Here is a 27,199-nt window from a genome sequence, read left to right on the forward strand (position 1 = left end):
GTTTTTCTAAATTCTGGAAAACTGTCTTCTTTGATAAACCCTGCACTAAAGGTGAGTGGAATCTATAAAAAGGAGTGTATGAATCTAATATCTATCCTCCAGATTAAAAATATAATTGAAAAATAAAAGCCTTCTTAGCAGTGAACTGGTTTTTGGAACAAATCTCACTTCTAACCTACAGCTGACCTATTCCCAATCTTGAGCTCTAATTAATAAATAACATACAAGAATGGGTTTTCTCATAAATGCAACTTATATTCATTGTTTTTTCTTTTTTTCAGGTTCAGCCTTTTATTTAACATGCTGCAAAAGAGATTAAGTCAAAAAGACCAAAGGCCATGTCATCAGACTCCTCAGAATCTTCTTTCTTAGCTTCTATTTTCTTCTCCTTGCTGGGGCAGCAGGTGTGGGGGAGGCAGGACCTCCTGCTGGTGCAGCACCAGCTGCTGAAGCAGGTCCACCAGCCCCTGCATTGCAGATGAGGGTCCCTATGTTGACACTGGCCAGGGCCATTGCAAATAAGCAAGTTCAAAAAGGTTCAACAATTACACCATTTGCTTTAATGAGGGCACTGATCATATGTTCGAAGACAGTTACCTCATCATCATGCAGAATGAGCACCAAGTAGATGCAGGTGAGCTCAGAGATGAAGGCTATGGTGTGGGCTAGTGTGGGGTTGGTGCTACCTGGCTTGGAGCTAGCCTCCAGGTAAAGTGAGGGCCTAACCTCAACATGGCTTTACTTTCCTCGGAAACACTGAGCACCTTTGCAGCAGCTGAGGAAAGATATATTAATTATTAATAGCCATCTCTAGAGATGCCAATAGAACTGTTCAGCAATGATAGAAATATTCCATATCTGTGATGTCCAGTACAGTAGCAAATAACCATATGTACTTATTGAGGATCTGAGCTCAATGTCTGCTAGTGAAATAGAAAAACTAAATTTTAAATTGCATTTAACCTTAATTGTGTTACATTAAATTTAATGAACAATTTTACAACACTAAATTCGACAACTTGAATGAAATGGACAAATTACATGAAAGACCTAAACTATCAAAGATCAATTAAGAAGAAATAGATAACCAGAATTGTTGCTTTGCCCCCCCACGGATTTGTCTCCCCACTTCCCCTGGGTGATGGAGCTGCAAAGGATTACTCAAAGCCCATCTCTTCCGAGCAGTGAGAAGCCCCGAAGTAGTTAACTTCCACAGAACCCTCAAGTGAAAAGAATCCCTTCCTTGGGAAATTAACCACGAATTGGGGTTCTCTTCCTGCATTTATTTTCCAGACAAGGAAGTTACAGGAAGAGAACACAGGTGGGATTATAGTTTAAGGCTGGTATATAGTTTATAGGCTGGTAACGTTTAGTGAAACAAGCCAGATGACATTCCAGTAAGGCAATTAAGTGGTCCTATCAACAAAAGTTTGATCTTAGCAAACATTCCGTCTTACAGCAATATCTTAGTATCTTTACATAACAATCAGTAACTAGTCTGTCCTTGAGCCAGCAACCTTGCTGAGCCACAAATCTTTATCTTACAGCAGAGACTTTATAGCCTGAGGGAAATTTCCAGTCCTCTGCAAGGTCAATATTTGAAACTGCAAGGCTTTGGAAAACCAGGCCCTGTGAAGTACATTTGCTTTATGAATATTCCACACAGAATAGCCCTATATCTAATAGAGAAATTAAACTTATAGTTAAATACATTCCCATAAAGAAAACTCTAAGCCTGGAACTCATGTCTTCACTACTTTATCAAATATTTAGGAAAGGACAAAAACCAGTGTACACAAATTTTTCCAATTCTTCCACAAAATTGAAAAGAAGAGAGTATTTCCAAATCATTTTATAAGGCCAGAATTACCCTGATATCAAAAACAGACAGAAATATTATACACACACACACACACACAAAAAAGCAATAATAGACTGATATCTCTCATGAACACAGATGTAAAAATTCTTAACAAGTTTTTAGAAAATTGAATTCAACAATGTATAAAATAAGCAATATATCATAGTCAAATGGCAATTATCCCAGTACTGTGAGCTTGGATTAATATTCAAAAATGAATCAGTGTAATTTACCATACTAGCAAATAAACCAAAAAACAAATAAATATTTTAATAAATGCAAAAAAATTGTTGATATTCAAAACCAATTCCTAATAAAGTCTCTCAGCAAAATAAGAATAGATCTTCCTCAAGCTGATAAAGAGCATCTATGAAAAACCTAACCTAACATCATTCTTTTTTTGTAATTTTAATTTTCTTTTATTGGAATATAATTGCTTATACATATTTTTGGAGTGCAGAGTTGAATATCAATACCCATGTGCAATATGTGATGTTCAAATCAGGGTAATTAGTATATTCATTATTACAAAACATGATCATTCTTTGTGTCCATTAACCAAATTTTTGCTAACTGCCCTCCCCCTCCTTTTTTGCCACCTCAAATAACCACGGTTCTGTTATCTCCTTTTTAAAGTTCAACATATTATTGTGATTGTTGTATCTTTTTTCTTTCTTTTTTCTTTCTTTGTTTATTTTTTAGCTCCCACTTATGAATGAGGACATGTGGTATTTCTCTTTGTGTGCCTGTCTAAGGTAATTTTCTCCAAGCTCACCCATGTTGCTGCAAAAGGCAAAATTTCCTTCTTTTTATGGCTGAGTAGTATTCCATTATGTATATATACACCAACTTATTTATCCAGTAATCAGTTCATGGACATTTAGGTTGGTTCCAACACTTAGCTATTGTAAATAGAGCTGTGACAAACACAGGCTTGCAGAAATCCCTTTGATATGATTTCATTTCCGTTTGGAACATACTCATCAGTGGGATGGCTGGATCATATGGCAGTTCTATCTGCACTTTTCTGAGAAACCTCTATACTGTTTCCGTAATGGTTGCACTAATTTACACTCCAACCAACAGTGAAGAAGAATTCCCCTTTCTCCAAATCTTCACCAACATTTGATATTTTTTATGTTTTTGGTAATAGCCACTCTCACTGAGATAAGATGATATCTCACTGTGGTTTTGATTGGCAATTCCCTGGTGACTAGTGATGCTGAGCATGTTTTTCACGTGTCCACTGGCCATTTATATATCTTCATTTGAGAAATGCTTATTCGGTTCTTCTGCACATTTTTAAATCAGATTACTTCTTTTTTTACTGTTGTTTGAGTTCCTTGTATATTTTTGATATTAATCCCTTGTTGGATGCATTGTTTGCAAATATTTTCTCCCATCTATAGGTAGCCTTTTCACTCTGTTAATTGTTTCCTTTGGTACGCAGAAGCTTTTTAGTTTGATATAATCCCATTTGTTTATATTTTCTTTTGTTGACTTTGCTTTTAGGATATTATTCATGAAGTCTTTGCCAAGTCCTATTTCCTGAAATGTTTCCCCTATATTTTCTTTAAGGTGTTTTGTAGTTTCAGGTCTTATATGTAAGTCTTTAATCCATTTTGAGTTGGTTTTGGTACATGGAGAGAGGTGCTAGTCTAGTTTGTTTTTGTTCTTCTACATATGGATGTCCAGTTTAACCTACACCATTTATTGAAGAGGCAGTCTTTTGCCCAATGTATATTCTTGGTGCCTTTGTCAAAGACTAGTTGTCTGTAAGTATGTGGGTTGATTTCTGGGTTCTCTGTATGTTGCATTGTCCATTTTTATGCTAACAACATGCTTTATTGGTTACTATAGCTTTGCAGTACAATTTGAAGTAAGGTAGTGTTATGCCTCTTGCTTTATTATTTTTTTTTCTCAGGATTGCTTTGGCTATTTGGGGTTTTCTGTTGTTCCATATGAATGTTAGGATTGTTTTTCTATTTCTGTGAAGATTGTTATTGGTATTTTGAAGGGGATGGCATTGAATCTGTAGATTGTTTAGGGTAGTACAGATACTTTCACCATTTTCACAATGTTAATTCTTCCAATCCAAGAGCATGGAATGTCTTTCCATCTTTTGGTGTCCTTTTTAATTTCTTTCAGCAGTGATTTGTAATTCTCACTGGAGAGTGCTTTCACCTCCTTGGTTAAATTGATTCCTAGGTATATTGTTTTCTTGGTGACTATTGTAAATAGTAATTTTGTAATTACTATATTATAATATAGTAATTATAATATATTGTAAATAGTAATTTTGTAATTACTATATTTATTGTATATAAAATACAATATTGTAAATGAGCTTGCTTTCGTGATTTCTTTTTCTGCTACTTCATTACTAGAGTATACAAACACTACTGATTTTTGCATGATGATTTTGTATCCTGCATCTTTGCTGAAATTGTTGATCCACTCTAAGAGGTTTTTTTAGAGTCTTTAGGTTATTCTATATATAAAATCATGTCACCTGCAGACAAGGATAGTTTGACTTCATCTTTTCAAAGCTGTATGTCCTTTATTACTTTTTCTTGCCTGATTGTTCTGGCTAGTGCTTCCAATACTGTGTTAAATAGGAGTGGTAAGAGTGGGCATCCTTATCTTGTTTATGTTCAAGATGATATTGACATTGGGTTTGTTATATATGGCTTATATAATGTTGAGATATTTTCTTTCTATACCTAATTTTCTGAGAGTTTTTATCATGAAGGGATGATGAATTTTTTTAAATGCTTTTCCTGCATCTATTGAGATAATCATATGGATTTTGTCCTTGATTTTGTTGAGGTATACCACATTTATTTACTTGAGTATGTTGAACCATCCTGTGTTGCTGGGTTGAATCTCATTTGATTATGGTTTATAATTGTTTTGATGAGTTGCTGTATTCCATTTGCTAATATTTTGTTGAGAATTTTACATCTATGTTCATCAGAGATATTGGCCTATATTTCTCTCTCTCTCTCTCTCTCTCTCGTTCTTTCTTTTTTCTATCCTTTTCTGGTTGGGTATCATGGTGATGCTGGCTTCATAAAACGAGTTTGGGAAAATGGCATCTGTTTCAAGTTTGAAGAGAATTGGTACTAATTGCTCTTTTAAGGTTTGGTAGAATTCAGCAATAAAGCCATCCAGTCCTAGGCTTTTCTTTGTTGGGAGACTACTAATTACTGCTTCAATATCTGCTCATTACTGGTCTTTTCAGGTTTTCTATATCTTCTTGTTAGTTTGCATGTGTCCAGAAATTTATTCATTTTCTCCAGCCTTTCAAATTGGTTGGCATATAGTTATTTGTAACAGTCTCTAATGATTCTTGTGTTTCTGTGGTATTCGTTCTAATATCTCCTTTTCCATTCCTGATTTTTGTTATTTGGGTCTCCTCTTCTTTTTTTAGTTAGTCTAGCTAATGGTTTGTCTATTTTGTTTATCTTCTCAAAAAACCAACTTTTTATTTCATTGATCTTTTACCTTTTTGTGTTTGTTTTTTGGTCTCTATTTCATTTAATTCTGCTCTGATCTTTTTCTTAATTAATTAATTTATTTTTATTTTAACTTCTCAATATACATTTTAGTTGATTTTTGTGTCCCTTTACCCATTCCTCTTTCCTCTGTCACTCTCTCCCCTCCCCCCCCACTACATCATATCTGTTCACATGTCTTAACAAGTTCAAGGAATTGCTGTGATTGTTGTATCTTCTTCCCTCACCCACACTTTATTTGTTTGTGTGTTTATTTTTATTTTTTTTAGATTCCACAAATGAGTGAGAACATGTGGCATTTCTCTTTCTGTGCCTGACTTGTTTCACTTAATATTATTTTCTCTAAATGCATCCATGCTGTTGCAAATGGTAGTATTTCATTCTTTTTTATAGCAGAGTAGAATTCCAGGATTTCCTTATCTACCCCTCCGATGGTAGACATTTGGGCTGGTTCCAACCCTTGGCTATTGTAAATAGTTCTGCAATAAACATTGGGGTACAGATATTCCTTCAGCATGATGATTTCCATTCCTCTGGGTATATTCCCAGCAGTGGAATAGCTGGGTCATATGGTGGATCAATCTGTAATTGTTTGAGGAAACTCCATACCATTTTTCATAAAGGCTGCACCATTATGCACTCCTAACAATGGTGTATGAGATTTTTCTCTTCAACATCACCAGCATTTATCATTCTCAGTCATTGGATATTAGCCATCCTAGCTAGAGTGAGATGGTATCTCAGTGTGGTTTTGATTTGCATTTCCCAAATGCTGAGTGATGTTGAACGTATTTTCATGTGTCTACTGGCCATTCGTATATCTTCCTTTGAGGAATGCCTATTCAGATCCTTTGCCCAGTTTATAGTTGGGTTATTTGGTTTTTTTGCAGTAAAGTTCTATGCATTTCTTATATATTCTGGATGTTACTCCTTTGTCAGATGTATATTTTGCAAATATTTACTCCCATTCTCTTGGGTGTCATTTCACTCTGTTGATTGTTTCTTTTGCTGTGCAGAAGCTTTTTAGTTTGATGTAATCCCATTTGTTTATTTTTCCTTTAGTTGCCTGCGCTTTTGGGGGTCATATTCATGAAGCTGTACCCACACCTGCTTCCTGGAGTGTTTCCCCTATGTTTTCTTTAAGGAGTTTTATTGTTTCAGGATGTATATTTAATCCTTTATCCAATTTGAGTTGATTTTGGTATATGGTGAGAGGAACGGGTCTAGTTTCATTCTCCTATATGTGAATATCCAGTTTTCCCAGCACCATTTGCTGAAGAGACAGTCTCTTCCCCAGTGTGTAGACTTGGTGCCTTTGTCAAAGATCAGATGGCTATAGATGTATGGGTTGCTTTCTGGGTTCTCTATTCTATTCCATTGATCTATGTGTCCATTTTTATGCCAGTACCATGCTGTGTTGGTTATTTTAGCTTTGTAGCATACTTTAAAGACAGGTCGTGTTATGCCTCCAGGTTATTATTTTTGCTCAGGATTTCTTTGGCTATGTGTGGTTTTTGTTATTCCATACAAATGTCTAGATAATTTTTTCCATTTCTGAGAAAAATGTCATTGGAATTTTGATAGGGATTGCATTGAATCCATAGATCACTTTGGGTAATATGGACATTTTCACAATGTTAATTCTTCCAATCCAAGAGCATGGGATATCTTTCCATCTTCTTGAGTCATCTTTAATTTCTCTCAACAGTGGTCTGTAGTTCTCTTTGCAGAGATTTTTCACATCCTTGGTTAACTTTATTCCTAAGTATTTTATTTATTTGGCAGCTTTTGTAAATGGGCTAGCTTTCTTGATTTCTTTTTCTGCATGTTCACTGTTGGATTTGAAAAATGCTACTGATTTTTGTGTATTGATTTTGTATCGTGCAACTTTGCTGAAATCATTTATCAACTCTAAGTGGTTTTTGTTGTAGAGGCTTTAGAATGTTCAATATATAGGATCATATCTTTCACAAACAAAAACAGTTTGACTTCATCTTTTCCAGTCAGGATGCCCTTTATTTCCTTCTCTTCTCTGATTCCTCTGGCTAGTACTTCCAACTTTATGTAGAATAGGAGTGGTAGAGTGGGCATCCTTGTCTAGTTCCTGTTCTTAAGGGAAAAGCTTTCACCTTTACCCCATTCAGGATGATATTGGCAGTGGGCTTAACATATATGGCTTTAATTGTGTTGAGATACTTTCCATCTACACCTAACTTGTAGAGAGTCTTTATCAGGAACAAATGCTGAATTTTGTCAAAAGTTTTTTCAGCATCTATAGAGATGATCATATGGTTTTTGTCTTTGCTTTTATTGATGTGGTGTTTCACATTTATTGATTTGTGTATGTTGAACCACTTTCGCATCTCTGGCATGATTCCCAGTAGATCGTGGTGTATAATTTTGTGGACAGTGTTGCTGTATTCTGTTAGCTAGCATTTTATTGAGGATTTTTGCATCTATATTCATCAAGGATATTGGCCTGTAGTTGTCTATTTTTTATGTATCTTTGTAAGGGTTTGGTATCAGGGTGATGTTTGCTTCATAGAATGAGTTTGGGAGAATGGCTTCTGTTTCAATCTTTTGGAATAGTTTGTAGAGATTTGGTATCAGTTCCTCTTTGAAGGTTTTGTAGAACTCTGCAGTGAACTCATTCGGTCCTAGGCTTTTCTTGGTTGGAATCCTTCCTATAACAGCTTCAATTTCTTTTATTGTTATTGGTCTGTTCACATATTCTGTATCTTCTTGGCTCAGTTTTTGTAGTTTGCGTGTGTCCAGAAATTTATCCATTTCCTCCAGATTTTCAAATTTGTTGGCATATAGTTGTTCATAGTAGTCTCTAATGATTCCTTGTATTTCTGAGGTATCAGTTGTAATATCATCTTCTTTATTTCTAATTTTTTGGGGGGGTCTTCTCTCTTCTTACTTAGCCTTGCTAAAAGGTTTGTCAATTTTATTTATTCATAAAACCAACTTTTTGTTTCATTGATCTTTTGTATCATTTTGGGGTTTCTATTTCATTTAATTCTGCTCTGGTCTTAATTATTTCTTTCTGTCTACCAACTTTGGGTTTGGATTGTTCTTGTTTTTCTAATTCTTTAAGGTGGCATGTTAGGTTGTTTATTTGCCATCTTTCCATTCTTCTGAAGTAAGCATTTAAAGCAATAAACTTCCCCCTTAGTACTTCTTTTGTGGTATCCCACAGGTTTGGGTATGATGTGTCATTTTTTTTTTTATTAGTTTCAGAAAATTTTTTGATTTCCTGTTTAATTTCTTCTTGGACCCATATATCATTAAGTAGAATGTTGTTTAATTTCCATGTGTTTGTACAGTTTCCAGAGTTACATTTGTTACTGATTTCTCATTATAATCCATTGTGATCTGAAAAAAAATACATGGAATAATTCCAATTTTTTTGAATTTGTTGAGACTTGCTTTGTGACCTAACATGTGGTTTATCCTGGAGAATGTTTCACGAACTGATGAAAAGAATGAATATTCTGAGGTTGTTGGATGGAATTTTCTGTAGATATCTCCGGTGTCCAATTGGTCTAAAGTGTTGTTTAGATCTTGTGTTTCCTTATTAATTTTTTGCCTAGATGATCTGTCCTATGTTGAGAGTAGGGTGTTCAGGTGCCCCACTATTATGGTGTCAGTGTCTGTCTCATTCTTTAGATCTAATAGTGTTTGTTTTATAAATTTGACTGATCTGATGTTGGGTTCATATATATTTATGATTGTTATGTCTTCTTGATGGATAGATCCTTTCATCATTACATAGTGGCCTTCTTTATCTCTTTTTATGGTTTTTGGTTTAAAGTCTATTTTATCTGATATAAGAATAGCTACTCCAGCTCGTTTTTCATTTCTGTTTGCATGGTATGTCTTTTCCCATCCTTTCACTCTTAGTCTATGTGTGTCTTTACAGGTGAGCTGAGTCTCTTGAAGGCAGCATATTGTTGGGTCCATCTTTTTAATCCAGTCATTCAGTCTGTGTCTTATGAGTGAGGAATTTAAACCCTTTACATGTAGAGTTATTATTGAAAGGTGTTGATTTACTCCTAGCATTTTATTGATTTTTGTTTGGATGTCTTAAATATCTTTTCTTCCTTTGTTTTTGATTTTCTGTTTGTCTTCTGTGTTTGTTGGTTTCTTGAGGTGGTAGATAAACTATTGTTTCTTTTTATTGTGAGCATTTTTGTTTTACTGGCATGTTTTGTTCTTTCTTGAGTATTCATGGCTGTGATGCTTGTTTTTCACTTATCAAACCTAGCACTCCCTTGAGAATTTCTTGTAAGGCTGGTCATGTCGTAGTGAACTCCCACACAATTTTTGATTGTCTGAGAAATATACTATTTGTTCTTCATTTTGGAAGGATAACCCTGCTGGATAAAGTATTCTTGGCTGGCAATTTTTGTCCTTTAGTATTTTGAATATATCATCTCATTCTTCTCTGGCTTTTAGAGTTTCTGATGGAAAGTCTCATTTTAGTCTGATTGGGGCTCACTTATAGGTGACTTGCTGCTTCTCTCTTGCAGCTTTTAAGATTCTCTCTTTGTCTTTGAGTTTTGCCAGTTTGACAATAACATGTCTTGGAGAGGAGTTTTTGAGGCAATTATGTTTGGGGATCTATGGGCCTCCTGAATCTGAAGATATGTGACTTTCCCTATACCTGGGAACTTTTCTGCTATTATTTTGCTGAATATGTTTTCAATGCCATTTCCTTTTTCTTCCCCTTTTGGAACACCCATGATTCAGATATTTGAGCATTTAAGGTTGTCTGTTATCTCTCTTAGATTTTCTTCAATTTTTAAATTCATTTTTCTTTTTTCTGGTCTGCCTGTGTTAACTCAGCCTGTCTTCAGGATCAGAAATTCTCTCTTCTGCTTGCTCTAGCCTGCTGGTTAGACTCTCTATTGTGTTTTTTATTTCATTGAATGAATACATCAGCTCCACAAGCTCTGTTACATTCTTTTTCAGGGCATTGATTTCTTTGTACATTTCTTCTTTCAGATCCTGCATAGTTTTTCAATTTTCATTGTGTTGTCTGAGTTTTCTTGTATATCATTTTGTTCCCTTATAATTGTTGCTCAAAAGTCCTTGTCCATCAATTCTAGGACTTCCTGTTCTATGGGATCTAGAGCTTGGGAGTTATTATTTTCCTTTGGTGGTGTTTTACTTTCTTGATTTTTCATATTTCTGCTATCTTTCCTTTGGTGTTTAGTCATTGTGGCAGGGATTATCAATGTCCCCTCATTCCACCCTGATGTTTGGCCTGGATCGTAAAGGGAATGCCAGTCCCAGGCAGTGGGAACTAGCCCAGGCTGGGGGTCCCATGGCACCTGCCTATTCTGGCATGGCTGGCTGGGACGTGTTGGCCTGGTGGCTATCAGCACTCTCTGCATGATGTGGACTGGCCTGGGCTTGGGGTCCCACAGTTCCTGGCTGACTCCAGGCACATGGGCCCAGTGGCTCTCAGACCTCTCTGGGTGGTGGGCACTGGCCTGGGCTGAGGGTCTTATGGTGCCTGCTGTTTCTAGCACAGCTGACTCAGGACATATGGGCCTGGTGGCTCTCAGGCCTCTCTGGGTGGCAGGCACTGGCCTGGGCTGGGGTTCCCACAGTGCCTGCTGTTCCAGCATGGCTGTCTCGGGGTATGTGGGCCTGGGGGCTCTCAAGCCTGTCTAAGCAGTGAGGACTGACCTGGGCTGGTGATACCACAGCTACTGCCTGTTCCTACTTTGCTGACTCTGGACATGTGGGCCCAGTGTCTCTCAGGCCTCTCCGGGTGGAAGGCACTGGCCTGGGCTGGGGTTCCCATGGTGCCTGCCTGTTCTGTCATGGCTGACTCAGGGCGTGTCAACCCAAAAGCTCGTGGGCCTCTCTAGGCAGTGGGGTTTGACCTGGGCTGGAGGTCCTGTGGCTCCTGCCTGTTCCAGTGTGGCTGACTCAGGGCATGTGGGCCTGGTGGCTCTCAGGCCTCTCTGGGAAGTGGGCACAGGCCTGGGCTGGGGGTCCCACAGCACACGGCTCCAGCCTGTTCCAATGTTGCTCTTGGGTCTCCTGTTGTTGTTTTATAATAACTGAAAATTGGTTGATTTGTGGGAGACAGCAACTCTAGGAACCATCTACTCCACCATATTGACTGGAATCCACTAATTCTGCTCTGATCTTAATTATTTCTTTATGTCTACTAATTTGGGGATAGGATTGTGCTTGTCTATCTAGTCTTTTGAGGTGTACAGTAGATCATTTATCAGATGTCTTTCTATTCTTTTGAATGTAAGTATTTATTGTAATAAACTTCCCTGTTAATACTGCTTTTGCAGTGTCTCACAGGTTTTGGTGTGATGTGTCTTTATTTTTATTAGTTTCAAGATTTTTTTGATTTCCTGTTTAATTTCTTTGTTGACCCTTAGGTTGTTCAGGAGCATGTTGTTTAATGTCTATGTGTTTGTATAGTTTCCAGAGTTTCACTTGTTACTGATTTTTAGTTTTAATCCATTGCAGTCTAAAAACATACTTGAAATGATGTCCAATTTTAAAAATTTGTTGAGACTTCATTTGTGACCTGACATGTGGAGAATATTCCATGTGCTGAAGAGAAGACAGTATATTCTGTCTTTGTTGGATGAAATGTTTTGTACATGTTTGCCAAATCCATTTGGTTTAAAGTGAAGTTTAAATCCTGTGTTTCTTTGTTGATTTGTTGCTTAGATCTGTCCAATGTTGAGAGAGGAGTGTTGAATTTCCTCACTATTATTGTATTGTGCTCTGCCTCACTCTTTAGGTCTAGCAGTGTTTGTTTTATATATCTTTTGTGCTCCAGTGTTGTGTGCATTTCTATTTATGATTGTTATATCTTCTTGCTGGATTGATACCTTTATCATTATATACTAGCCTTTTTGTGTGTCTTTTTATGGTTTCTGATTTAAAGTCTATTTATCCCATTTAAGAATAGACAATACTACTCATTTTTAGTTTCCATTTGCATGGTATATCTTTTTCCTTCCCTTCACTATTAGTCTGTGTGTGTCTTTACAGGTGAGGTGAGTCTCTTGTAGACAGCATATAGTAGGGTCTACCTTTGTAATCCAATCAGCCAGTCTATCTTTTGAGTGGGGAATTAAATCCATTTACATTTAAGGTTATTATTGAAAGGTACTGTCTTACTCCTGGCATTTTATCAATTTTTGTTTGGATGTTTTAAATATCTTTTGTTCCTTTCTTCCCCTTTTATTGTTTGTCTTTGGCATCTGATGTTTTTTTTCAGTTAGTAAAACATCATTTCTTTCTCTTTCTCATTTCCATTTGTATTTTATCAGTGGGTTTTGTTCTTTCTTGCGTATTCATGGTAGTGATTATTGTTATGGATTCCATATGCAGGAATCCCTTGAGAATTTCTTGTAGGGATAATCATATGGTGTTGAATTCCCACAGTTTTTGTTTGTTTGGTAAATACACTATTTCTCCTTCATTTCTGAATGACAGCCTTGCTGGGCATAGTTTTCTTGGCTGGCAGTTGTTTTTTTTTTTTCTTTTATTTATTTGAATATATCATCCCATCCTCTTCTAACCTGTAAAGTTTCTGTTGAGAAGTCTGTTCTTAGTCTGATAGAGATTCCCTTATAAGTGACTAGACACTTTTCTTTTGCTGTTTTTAGGATTCTCTGTTTTTGACTTTTGCCAGCTTGACTACAATGTGTCTCAGAGAGGACCCTTTTGAATTAAATCTGTTTGGGGATCTTTGAGCCTCTGGGAAATAAAGGTCCATGTCTCTCCCTATACATGGGAAGTTTTTCACTATTATTTTGTTGAATATGTTTTTTACATCTTTTACTTTCTCCTTCCCTTCTGGAACATCCATTAATAGAATGTTTGTGCACTTAAGTTTGTCGGCTAGCTGTGAGATTTTCTTCATGTTTTTTAAATTCTCAATTCTCTTTTCTTTTCTTTTCTATTTTTTTTTTTGGTCTGTCTGAGTTATTTCAGAAAACACTGTCTTCAAGATCAGAAATCTTTTTTCTGCTTGCTTTAGCTTGCTGCTTAAGTTTTTCAATGTGTTCTTTATTTTGTTGAATGACTACTTCAGTTCCAGGAGTTCTACTACATTCCTTTTTAAAATATTAATTTCTTTGTAAATGTCCTTCTTCATATCCTGAATGTTTTTTTTCTCATTTTGTTGTGTCATCTGAGTCTCCTTGTATCTTACTGAGTTTCATTAAAATTCTTGCTTGGAATTGCTTTCCAGTCATTTCCAGGGTTTATTGTTCTATGGGTTCTGGTACCTGAAAATTATTGTATTCCTTTGGTGGTTGTCATATTTTCTTGTTTGTTTTTTAGTTTGTTTGTTTTTGTATTTCTAATGTCTCTACATTGATGTCTGATCATCTGGTAGATAATTGCTTCTTCTGTTACTCTGGAATGGGCACTGGGGAGAAATACTTCCTCCTGTAGGTATGTTTTATACTGACCATTGAGTAGGGTGCTTTAGTATTGATTCTGAGTAGATGCAGTACTGTAGTCTTGTTGGTATTTTGGCCATATTCAATGTTGGAGTTGCATGTGAGTGCCTTTGTGGTTTAGACGCTGGGGCACTTAGTGATTCCTTGCTGAAGTTAGTGACTCTGTGTTGTGTCATCAAAGACAAGGGCAAGCTCTTGAGTTCTTGGGAGAATCACCTGGGTGTGTCACTCTTTGGCTAGGATGGATGACCCTGAGTAGACTTATTGGCACCCTATCTAGTATCCCAGACACTGAGGAGTGCACTTGGGTATTCTGGAGCTCCTCAGTTTAAATGGATGACTCTGAGAGCAGTATCTCTTTTCTCTTTCCTACAGGCAGAAACTCCTCTTGGGTCCTTGCTTTCCCCAGTTGGAGAATGGGTTGGTGGTGGTTGGAAATTTTCTTCCTTACTCTATTTGGGTATCCTGTGTTGCTTCACTCTCCAGGAGTTCTGTGTGTGTCTTTCCCCAAGACAGGGATGCTCGTGTCTCACCCCAAGGTGTGCCACTCTGGGGGGTAGCATAATTCCCGCTGTGGGTTGGGTCACTGGGTCATGGGTCTGTACTCACTCACTCTTTTCCCAGGCTCTGCTGGTGACCCTTCTCATGTCAATGCTGTCAAGTCATTGGTGGGCTAAGTGCATGGTGGTGGAGCTGCTGTGGCAGCTGGCTGCCCTTATGTCTACAGTGGCTATGGAGGTGGCTGTAGATGTTGCTGTGGTAAACTATCCATGTGGCAGCAGTGTCTGTCACAAGAGCAGGCCACCTGCATGATGGCACCCTGAGCTCCTGCCATCTGTCAGCAGGGACTTCCCACAGCTCCAGAGGCCCCTGCATGTTCTTGCTGGCTTTGTGCTTTTTTATCTTTGTTGCTTTCGTATCTCTTTTTACTTTACTATCCTCTTTTCCCTTCCTTCTCTTTTCTTCTTCTCTTCCCCTCCTCTTCTGTTTCTTTATTTTCTTTCTTCTTACTTCCTTCCTGTTTTCTTTCTTTCTTTCATTTGAATGAAAAAAAAATCATGAGTCTGGATGAAATAGCTATTAGAGTTAGCTTTGGTAAAGTTGAAATTATTATGACTCATGCATTAAATCAAAGAAGTTGGAGTGACAAGGCCACTTATCAAATGATTGTTGAATAGAATGGCAACACATGAATTACTGCATCTGCTCCTCTTTCTCAGAGGTACTGTCAAGCATGAATCATATATGCTGGTTTTGAATCTCCAGATGAGGTATAACAAAACATTCTGCTCACAACTGGCTTTAGTCAACTTAGGCAGAGCCACGGTGAATGCAGCATGTCTGAGAAAGAAACTACAGACAAATAACGTTGTTGAGGGATCACCTGTGAAAGGCCCTTACTCTTCTCTACTTCCCTTGACATCATAATGTTCTAACCCTTTCATAGTGAGAGCCACAACCTTTACTTTTCTACAAATTTCTGAAAAAGAAATTCTTATACCAAATTATGATGAAATTTAGCATTATCTTGATATACTTGCTTGAAGAGAGTTTAAGACATATACTAAAATGGCTTTATTACATATTAGAGAATATTATCTTTCCCTAGAATTCTTCTATGGCAGATATAATGTTGGTAAAATTACCGATCGTCAGGATCAAGTTTTGCTTCAATTTTACATAATTAAAAGTACTTCTACCAAATCCAGTGTCCTTTTTCTTTGTAACAAGAGTAACTTAATGTCTTCTTTTTGTATTTGGAAAACTACAAATCTAATGGAGCATTTCATCTTCAGAATTAAAGTGCCATGTTTGTCAAAGATGTGGCTAACTTTAATGCCAAGCTTTCATTAGCTATGTTATGACAATTAAATAACAGCTTTACAATTTAGGAGGCAAGTAAATACCACATGTTGAATGGAATTTCTAAATAATTGAGATCTTAAAAGACATAGATAGCTTTTCGAATACTGTGTATAATTTACTACACAGAAGATTTTATTGCCCAAAGAAATTTCAGATCAACTCCACAACAGCTTTAGTAAATGGTCATCCAACTGGACCTGCAATATTTTGTTACAAAGGGCTTTATTCCATTTTTGTACAACTCTGATAGAATTTCTCTTTCCTTCCCTTCTTCTTTCCCTCCTTTCTTTCCCTTTTTTTTCCTTCCTTTGTTCCATAATACTTGTCAAATGCTAATATGTGACAAATTCTGTGTTAGGTCTATGGATACAATAATGTCCAATGCTATGGTCTCAATATTTGTGTGCTCTCAAGATTCCAATATGTTGAAAGCCCATGATGGCATAGGAGGTGGGCCTTTTGGGAGGTGATTAGGTCATGAGGGCTCTACCCTCATGAACAGGATTAGTACCCTTATAAAATAGGCCCAAGGAAGTTCATTCCTCCTTTCTATTTTGTAAGGAGACAGTGAAAAGAGGATCTGTGAATTTGTTGGTTTCTTGATTTCGGACTCCTCAACCTCCAGAACTGTGAAAAATAAATTTCTATTGTTATAAGCTACCCAGCTTATGGTACTTTTTATTGCAGCCTAAATGGACTAAGATAAGCAAGGTACAGTCCCTGATTTCAAGTACTTTATGGTCTTTATTGTGACACAGTAAAGTAAACAGCAATACAATATAAAAATGCCAAAACAAGATAAGCTTGGGTACATTGAAAATAGAGATCAGCAAATATTTACTGGACACCTATTGGATCTTACACACTGTGCCTGGAGCAAGAGAGCACAGAAGACAATTTGTACTTAAAATAATGCAAAGTTTGCCTCTTCATAGCTTTCATACACTGTGTTTAGGTCTGCCCTCTAAAAACATGCAGATTCTAATCCTTTGCCATGTTCAATAGTTTTGTCAAAGAATAGTTTTTCATTCTTTCCTTTGCAGGCACTAAAGGGCAATGTCAGATAGTTTATGATTATTCTCTAGATGAGAAATAAGTCTTTAAAATTGTCCTGTTGTAGAAAAATATGGAGTAAAATTTGTTTGGAATTTTCCATCCTTGTTAATTTCAGTCATGAAGACAAAGCATGCAAGGTCGTTGTCCTTCAGTTTCACTTTCCCAGAATATGTTCCACACATAGTGGTATTGATGAGTCATCCTCACCATTGACACAAATGCCAGTGCTCAGATTAGCATTCCAGGCTGCACTGCATTTCAGATGGTAAAAAGTGCCAAGGTCTTTAGAGGACCAAGGTTATCAAAGTTGAATTTTCTTGGTGGTATACAATAGAGGCTTTAGTTCTCTTTTATTTTCTTAACTTTTGTAAAACTTTTCAAGGGAATTCAGGATTTTGTGCACACATTGTTAAATGTGAATTAACTAGATAAACTTTGATTTGTGAATCAGGAGGCTTTGATTCTATTTCCAGTTCTGCCACTAATTTGCTGTGTCACCTTGGGAAAGTCAGTTTTTTGAAGTATGATATTATCAACTGACTTGATAAGATAGACCTAGTATTCCCTACTACCACTTTTATTTTTAACTTTCTATGATTTTGAATGGACTTTATAGAAGTAATATTTAAGAAGACTGAGAATCGAACCAAAAATGTGTCCATAACTCTCCCCTAAACCCCCCCACCCGCTTCCCACTCTGTAAATCTAAGGAATCCTGTATTTCCTTCAGTTAATGTTTGCATATTAAATTTATAAGTCAAAGGGTGAGGATGGCACAGACAGAACTGAAATAACAATGTCTTCTAAGTACCAGGCAATATGCTGCATTCTTGATATAGGTTTGCTTGTTCAATCTTATAATCAGTCACTTTGTATTCCTTTGTCATATCTTTCTTACCCCATCATTATTGTGTTAAATTAGGGGTCAGGGAATAAATAACTGTTGAATTCTTCCTATGTGCCAAAAAAGTTGTAAGTGTTTTATAAGCAGTATTTGGCATATTTTAAATGTTCTGCAAATGTATGTCAAATAAGTGAATTTATGAGTAAGTTAAAAATGATTTCTCAACAATCATTGCATCATATGACAACTGCGTGACCTGTTGTCTTTGTGGCTTGCTAAATTTTTGCCTTGAATCAGTTTGCATTTTACTGGCTTTCATTTCCTTTTCTAGGAAAGGTGGGAAATAACTCATAAAATCAAGTGAGATTTTGAAACACAAATTTTGTTTTGATTAACATAAAATTAATATGGACTTAAATAGTAGTGGTCTATCCTCATACTTAAGACATCTGAAACTATGGGTGAGCTTTATAAATTCCAGATACTGTAGCAGAAGAGAAAGAAGGATCCAGAGGTGGAGGCTGAGAAAAGTAGGCTGCTCTTACAAACCGTTCATATCCTAACATCATCAACAACAGCAACATCATCATCATTAACCACCAAGGCCCAAAGTCCTAAAGCAGGGGTCACAAAATCAGTTTGCATGGTCTAAGCAGATATGTGAAGTGGGCTAGGTGGGTGATATGCTAAAGTTCAGAGCAGATAGCTCATTTCAGTTGGGCTATCATGGCTCAGCTGTAATTCTGGCCTTGCAGAAATTCAGGCCTAGTGTTACCAGATGTTTCAACTTTTAAAAAGTAGCTGGAAATTTATTATTTATATGAAATTTCCCACTTTCCCATTTTTTAAAATGCCATGCAAACCAAACATAACAGATTTTAAATCACATCTATTCTGATGTCCATTTTCTTACATCAAGCCTAAGGTCTTTTGGGGTCTTTTTTTCAGCCCCTTTACCATGTAAGTAATCCTGTTCTATATTTTAAGCTTATTTTTTTCTCTAGATATCCCCACCATCACTGAAAGCTAAGCCCTCCTCTTCTTATGATTGCATTACTGCAATCGTCTTCTAATTCGTTTCATTGCTTCTTTGCCAGATTAATCTTTGTGAAACACCACTTTAATCAGTTTAATCCCATGGTCAATAATCTATAACAGCTCCCTAGGATCCACCAAATTAATTCCATACCCTTCTGCCTGACTTTGGAGACTCCTTCTAATTGGATTCCATCTTATTTATCTAATCTTTCTTCCATTTTTTCTAAAGACGTACATGGAGTCCCAGTCAAGCATGTCCCCTCCTGTCCTTATAACTGCCATGTTTGTTTTACCTATGCCTTTTCTCATACTGTTCTCCCAACTTGCAATACACTTCACATCTATCAGACATCTATTTTTTTCATGAAACTTCTTTTGATACACCAGCCCATACTAAACAGACACTATTTTTTTCTGAATTTCTATTTTACATATATTGAGGAACCAATGTATGTAATAACATTAAATTATAATTGTGTCATGTATTAGTCTTATATATTCAATTGGGTTATAATCTCCTTAAGATCAAAGATGATATCTTTTTCTTCTTTTGGTATTTCCTTGTGTCTGGCATTGTATCTAGCATGGTGCTGAAGAGATCCTAAAAATGTTTAAAAAGAGTAATATGGTCGCAAGACCATAGAAGCCTGGATGGGAAACGAGTCTGGACAGGAGCTTTGCTGTTACACAGACCTGGTTCTAAATCCAGGATCTACCATGTAAGACTTGTGGGTCTTGGCTTCTGATCATCAATTTTCTTATCAGAAATGATGATGATGATGATGATGATAATAATAATAATTAATAATAATAATAATAACTGAATATTTAATATGAGGGGTCTTCAAAAAGTTTATGGAAAGATTCATATTATATTTTAATTTTATTTTTCCACTAACATTTTGAAGTACCCTCATATTCCAGGCTCTGTTCTAAATACTTTTATCTATTAATTCAATAATCATCACAATAACTGTCAAGCTAGATAATGTTCTATCCCTATTTAATAACTGGGAAAACAGAGGCAAAGAGAATAAGGCTAAGCAACTTTTCTAATATCACAACTAATATGGGTTAGAGTCAGGAGTTGAACCCAGGCAATCTTGTCCAGAGCCCACTCATAAACACAATGCTATGGGAATAGTACAGTAACTACCAGAGAGCGTTATTGCCAAGTGGTAATGATAGTGGTCGGAGAAGTAGTATCTTTTCACCTTTGGAAAATAACTTATTTTCTCTGGTATTTAGGTTTACTTCTACCCTACTCAATTCATTGGAGCTACTGTGATACACAAATGCAATAACGGGTAAAACTTTAAATGCACTATATGAATTATTGCTGTTTTATTAACATTATTATGGTATGAAGGACTTCTCAACTTTTCCATCCCTAGTAAATCCTTGAAACATTTTATTTCTTCCTGAACCATTCTAATCAAAGGTAACACTAGCTGATCAGGGGTTTTGATTTGCCACAGATAATAAATATTATAAACAACTCAGCAGATAGAATCCTAAGCTAAAGCAAGGACACTTAAGTTATTTATTTCTGTTTCTCTTTTTATTTTTTTAACCTGTGGGATATCAGTATAAAAACAGTAAGATAATATTCTAAAAAAATATTTGCAGGAATGCAGACATCACCCACAGTACTGTCTTATGGATCCCAGGCTGGGAATTGTTATATGGGTTGGTAGAGAGGCTGAACTGAGGCTCCCTTACCTCCCACCCTTCCTCTCCACAGACTCAAAGATTCCAAATGGACTTCAACTCATCCAGGAACGATTTTATTGATTGCTTTCTAGTTCATCTACAATCAATAATATTTGGTTTTTCAGTTGCTTCTACAAAATGACTACTCTCGATCCTTTGACTCAGGAGTTAGAAAATCTCGCTGTGGATCTGTTCCGATGACCCAAGGGAGATGAGTGATTATGTTTCAAATGAGGAGTTTGAGTGCAGCTAGCATGAATAGTCCAACAGAGAGAATTAAATGACGTGGATCTCTGTCCTGGAGTGCAAACATCCTGACCTCATGGGGAAGGTGGTTTAGGGGCCCCTGGGAGAGATTTAGCTTAAATAAAATTAGAAACAGAGTGTACGAAACTGCTCAGGAGTTTCTTTGTTACAACAGTGAAGGCCTATTACTCTGGTAGCTAAGATCTCTAGAGTCCTGGAGGTATTGTAGAGACTGGCAGCCACCATTTGCTTGAGAGAGAATATTGGAAAATTATATTGGTCTTACAGCATTCCCCACACTTTAGAAATTAAACAGTATTTTCATGGGTCCAGCCTACCTCAGACTGAAAGCATTATTAAAGATTTTATAATCTTTAAAATTACAACAAAATTCAAGTTCCTTCCAGCTAATATAATCCCTTTTTCAATATAACAGGATAGTCACAGAAGTAGTTGGGGAGGCGAGGAAAGAGCTAGAAGATAATGAAGAAAAGCTAATTACTGTAACTTTGCCCTTTTCCTAAGGGGCTTTAACTCATCTTTTAAAATTCAAACTAAGCTATAGCCAGAATTCTTGGCAGCTTGTGCTGAACATCAAAAATCCACAATTCTGGGCTGAGCCCGTGGTGCACTCGGGAGAGTATGGCGCTGGGAGCGCAGCGACGCTCCCGCCGCGGGTTCGGATCCTATATGGGAATGGCTGGTGCACTCACTGGCTGAGTGCTGGTCACGAAAAGGACAAAAAAAAAAAAAAAAAAATCCACAATTCTACATTTGTTTTTCCTAACTTGAGGATAAGAGAGGTTCTTCACTTTCCTGTCTCTAGTTTAGTTTGTAGAGGGTGTGTCTAGGTCCCAACTATACAAACATATTTGTTTAACAGGTGTGATCTAGCTTGATGAGCTATGAAAGAAAGGAACAAAGGAAAGCCAGGGCATGACAATGCAGTCATTTTATGCTGTTCTCATAAAGATGAACATTTTCAGTCCACTCTCAGTTCACTAATAACTCCATCATTAGACTTCAGTATGCTTGATTATAACTCAACAATATTCTGTTCCAAAACAGTAGCAGCCCAATTTGTTTTTAAAAGAGCCAATTATGAATGTAAAGGTTGATGGCATAGAGAGAGTATTGGTTAGCCTTTCACTTAGGTATAATAATAATCCCAGCAATGGCCTTATTCTTTCTCTCTTTTTTCTGATTGCTGACCTTTTTCTTCCCCCCAAAACACTCAAGCAACAAAAAGTGAGTGAACTAAACAAAAGTAAACTAACTCTTGCCATCAAATAAGCTTTTTACTTGGGAAAAGATTTAATCTTGTCTAGAGTTAAGATGCATCATTCTGAGAACTTTGGAAAAGGGGGTGTGTTAGTTCAGGCAGCTATAACAAATTACCATAAACTGGGAGGCTTATGAAAAACAGAAATTTATTTCTCATGGTTTTGGAGGCTGGAAACTCGAGATCAGGATGTCAGCATGGTTGGGTTTGGTGAGGGCCCCCTTCTGGGCTGCAGACTTCCATCTTCTCATTGTACACGGTGTTCCCATTTGGTGGAAAGAAAGCAAGAGAGCTCTCTCGATTCTCTTTTACAAGGGCACTAATCCCATCCACCCTCATGACCTAGTTTTCTTCACAAATTTCCACTACTAATACCATCACATGGGGGGTAAGATTTCAACATATGAGTTTTGAGGGGGACACAGACATTCAGTTTATTACAGAGAGAAATTTTCTGGGAAACCAAATCTTTAACTTCATCCTATAATTTCAAAGTGAAGAAAAAATGACAAAAAGTATTATTTATTTTTTGGCATATACCAATGAGAAATAACTAAATCAACATTAGGAAAAAGAGAAAAAAATCTTTCCCCAAAGAGCCACTATTTTCATCTCCCTTCTCTCACTACCTAGAGTAGAGCCTCCCAACCAGTGCTCCATAGTACCCTGCCATGCCACAAATGGGCTGAAGTTCTGCTCAGATAATGATCCCCACAGCCCTCTCCATGGCTAGATGTTGCCCTGGGCAGCCAGAGCTATTCATCTTTTACACAACCATAACCATTAACTTTCCCCAGTGCCTACAAATATTATCATCTCATCTTTTGCATGTGCATTACGAGATAAAGATTAGAAATCATTGACCTATGGAAATCCTACTCAAGCATTCTCCACAGGACAGACTACGAATCTAGCAATTTCTGTGTGGGGGGTGGGGTGGCAGGGGGAGTTGACTATGTATTTATGTAAGCTTCTAACATTAGCCTAAACATTCCTTGAAGGCAATGAATCAATATTATAACATTTTGCACTTAGTGTATTGTTCTACATATAGTGAGACCTTAATAATAAAATGCTGGTTAATATAAGTTCATTTTGAGTCAAAATGAATATGGCAGAACACATTACCCACTCACCCAACTAAGCCAGCACTCAGACAGATCCAGATGATGGAATCATTTCTACTTTCAGCATTTAAGCCACATTCCACTTTGTGACTGAAGTTCCAGAGAAGAGTTTTCATTCAATGTTTCTAATTGTATAAATAGTGATTGGTATGATAATATTCGATCATACAAGTAAAATAAAAGGTTGGTATATAAGTTACAATTCAAATTGCTGGTCAGACCACTGGAAGATAGTTTGCTGGTCCTCAAAATGGCTTTAACATTTCTTTTCCATGTATAAATTTTTTAAAGTCCATTATTTCAGTTTTGAGTCACAGTCTGTGGGTTCCCCCTGCTGGCTCTTTAACTGCTAGAACTCAGAAGCTAAAAATACTGAAAACTAAATCCAGAGAGAAAAAGGCATCAGAATGGGGACTGATACTAGAAGACTCTGGTTTGGAAGGGCAGAGAGTTGTGGAGATAGGACTAAGTCTATTTCAGCTAAGAACAAGTGAGACTCAGCTCATTCTATTTGACATTTTCTCCTAGTTAATGTTTTTATGAACTGGCTACCAATATTTAAAATACAGATTTCTAGATTCCTTTGAACAACTGCCAATGGTGGGCCATAATTGCCCTGTGGCTGTGGTAAAGTAGTGTTTGCCCTTTTTAGATGGAACATGCCCGCTAGAGTTTGCCATGGTCACTGGTATTCCCTAAGATCTGATTCACACTGACCTAGTGTTAGTTGCCCATTATCATTTGGCATGAGCAGTTATTTTTTGTATACTTCGCTCATTTCACTCATTATTGTTTCGTGCCCAAATTCCCCCAGGTATTTGAGTTTTGGACTTCTGCTTTGAAGCATAGTACGAGTGTCACTTTCTTCAAAAACCATTATTGATTTCTCCATATTCTTACATCTCATCCCCTTTCAAGCTAAGTGTTTTTTGTTATTTTGACATAAAAAATGCAAACATGTCTTGGAAAAAGTATGCTATGAAAACTGTACTTCAGGATATAACTGTTTATTATGAGACAGTGCTTATTGCTTGGAGTTTAAAATTGAGGAAAGTACATGTAGAGATTCTTCTTAATAAAGAAGAACTATCAAAAGAATAACATTTACAGTTTCATTTCTGAATCCATTTCTACAGCTACAGTGAGGGAGAAGAAAGAGACTAGATGTGAAAAAACTTTATCAGTCAAATAGCAGAAGAAAAAAATTCACTGTGACTGAGAATGGAATGAAAAAAATATTTGAGGTCTTTCAAGAAAAGACCATATAATCTTATCAAGACCTGCCCATGACAGGCTGGAATTTAGGAAACGCAAGCCTCCTTTTACACTGCATTTGGATAAAAAGCAAAGCCTTATTTGTACTGTTATTATGTGCCCCCAAGAAACCTAAACAGCCATCTGGGTTCTTTGCTCCATGAAAATAGAGATTCCAGGCGCTGGTGGCTCACCAGAGTAGTTGGTAAGTTTATTCTACTTCTATATTTGGCATGAAATGAGTTTTTGGTGGGGAGGGTGGAGATGGACTTTTTTTTTTTTTTTTTTTTTTTTTAGCACTGGAATAGTTAAGTAATGGTTTTATGAGAACTTTCTGTTAAGGCCCTCCCATCCAAGTTCAGTTTCTTCCCTTCATCCACCTCTAACTCTGAATACCTCATTTCCCACATTTCAGTAGTTTTTTCTTATATTAAGAGAAAACAAAATGGAGGAGCATAAAGATTCTTGCCTGGGATTCAGGATCTCTGGGTTCAAATCAAATCTCTGCTACTGATCAGATCCTGGAGTTTAAAATAGATCCCAGTGTTTCTCCCACTGGCAAAATATGCGTTTGGAAAACAGGCAAATGCATCATTTTTCTTTGATGACTGCTACATAATTAGACATCTATGTACATGTGCTTGCCTACCATAATATTTTTAATTGAAAACAAAAGCAAGTCAATGGGTCCACAGTTGGTATGTGAGAACTGCACATGACCTAAGCATGAGCAAAGTGCACGTAGAGGCCTTATTCACATCAACTTTTCTTTTGGGAGGAATCCTTCATAAGGATTCCCTGTTGTTTTCTGATGAGATGTTAGTAAAATGAAAGCTGAACAGTTCAAACTGGATAATTAATTACTAATGGTATCAAGTAAAATCACTGGCTGACCCAAACCAGCTAGCCGGACACCTGGGCAGTTGGTCTCAGACAGAATCAGATGGTTAGGTCCCAATGGTTTGCAAAATCATGAATGCCAATCATGTTTAAAATAAAAATTCTAAAAGTTCCCAGGGTCAAATGGGTCATATCTGTCTTATGGGGTGAGTAGTGGGATCCAGGTATCAGATGAACATTACTGTCTCTTTACATTTGAATATGCGCTTCCTGGTTCTTCTTGCTAAAGCAGTATTTTCCAAAGGGCAATGCATGGGATGTCACTAGGTGTCCTAAAGAAAAACAAAGGGGAGGGGGGAAGAGGTTCTACAGTTATTTATAAATAACCTCCCTAAAGGGTATGCTGGATTGAACAAAAATGTAGTAAAAAAGAATAATTACCACAGTCTTTAATATAATAATATGCAATGTGTTCTGTGAAGCTGCATAAGGTGATAGCTACACTAGTTCTCCACAAGGCTTGGCACCATCCCCCAAGGGTCATTTAAAAATGTATTACAGCAATTCAAATTATCATGGAGCTGAGGACCTTCGTTTGTATTTCAAGGTCAGGTAGCATGAATGCTACATGCCTTACAATACTCGGTACAATCCCACACAAAAAAGAATTGTCTGCTCTAAATGCTAGTAGCCTCTTATTGACATCAACAGAGACTCTAACATTCCCCCAAAGGAATTTAACAACAGAACTTTTAATATGGAGTGCAACTTGTGAGACTAGTATTCCCTGGAATCTATTTTGGGAAAGTTAGCTTAAGTTACATACTTAAAAATTTAGGTTACATCACTAACAGCCTCTCACCACCACCATCTATGAATTTCTCTTTTTAATTGGGAGTTGGTGAAGACCAAAAGTATTTCAATCCCTTTAATCAAGGTGAAATAGAAGGCAGTGGGAGGGAGATGCATAACTGTGGGCAGAAATCCTACCTCAAGTCCAGAGTCAAAAGACCAACTTTATCTCTTTTACAGCACATATGGCTCATTCCTCTTTCCTCAAGGATTAGTGTGACTCCATAATCAAAGGCCTTCCATATCATAGGACAAATTGCTGAAATGGAAGAGAGCCACCACAGACTCACTGGGACTGGTGTCAAGACCTTGACTAAGAAGAGAAGATTTAGAATTAGAAATGTATTGAAAAAAAAATCTGAGTCTTACATGTGCCCATGCGATCAGCTGTAGCACTTCTCCCACCTCCTCATGAAGAAGTCTGTTCCTCTCCACTTTCACACAAACCTTCTCAAATTGTTAATCTTTTGAAACTTTCTCCCAACTTTAACTGCTATTTGGATACAGTTCATCATCTGATTTCATCACTAAATATTGAAAGGATCTTCAGAAGAGTAGAAGGGAGGACAAACAGGACATGTGACAGCCATATTCTTCCCCTTCCACAAATAATAGCTATTAAGTTCTTTACCACTTAGCTGGGTCATCTTAGGCAAATCACAAATACTTCTGGAGTCTCAGACTCCCTGTATCTAAAATAGAGTTACTAAAAATACCTACCTAACAGGGCTGTTATACAAATGAAATCAGATCATGTAGTAAAAGCCCTCCGTCCTTGCTTATAATTAAGTGCTCAATAGATGGGGAAAGAAGTTTTTTGTAATTATTACTAATAGTAATAATAATAATAGTAATAGTAATAGTAGAAGAGGTCTTCTGACTCTTAGTTCACAGTCATTCGGCTATCTGAAGTGCTCAAGAAGACCCTGCTGCTTCCAGATGTAGCTGAGGAGGTGGCTTTTCCATGCAGCTGCCACAGTGTGCTGGTGCAGGCAGACAGCAGCCCGGCTTCTCACTCACCTTCCCAGCTGCTTCTTTCCTCTCTCTTTTCCATCATCTAAAATTTCAGTCGAGACGGTGTAGTAGTAAAGGCCTCCAAACGAACGACTTCAATATTTGGCTCTGTGGAATTTACTACTCCCTTTTCAATCTGAACTGATCCCCTGGGTGATTTTAAATAGCATTTTATTTATTAGTTTTTATTCACTGGCTCATTTGGCAGCTCATGGGTGATATTTGA

The 27,199-nt window shown here is 36.9% G+C and overlaps 1 long non-coding RNA gene and 1 pseudogene across 1 annotated transcript; both read right to left on the bottom strand.

Moving 5' to 3' along the window:
* Positions 1–295: 295 nt before the first annotated feature.
* On the bottom strand, positions 296–18,252 carry LOC134376411 (large ribosomal subunit protein P1-like; annotated as a pseudogene).
* Positions 18,253–25,351: 7,099 nt separating this feature from the next.
* On the bottom strand, positions 25,352–26,450 carry LOC134374792 (uncharacterized). The gene is made up of 3 exons (XR_010023345.1): positions 26,365–26,450; positions 26,098–26,272; positions 25,352–25,439 (listed from the first exon to the last, which is right to left on the bottom strand). It is a non-coding gene; the product is annotated as an uncharacterized LOC134374792 (long non-coding RNA).
* Positions 26,451–27,199: the final 749 nt, after the last annotated feature.

The sequence above is a fragment of the Cynocephalus volans genome, chromosome 4, assembly GCF_027409185.1.
Source record: "Cynocephalus volans isolate mCynVol1 chromosome 4, mCynVol1.pri, whole genome shotgun sequence".
Classification (NCBI taxonomy): domain Eukaryota; kingdom Metazoa; phylum Chordata; class Mammalia; order Dermoptera; family Cynocephalidae; genus Cynocephalus; species Cynocephalus volans.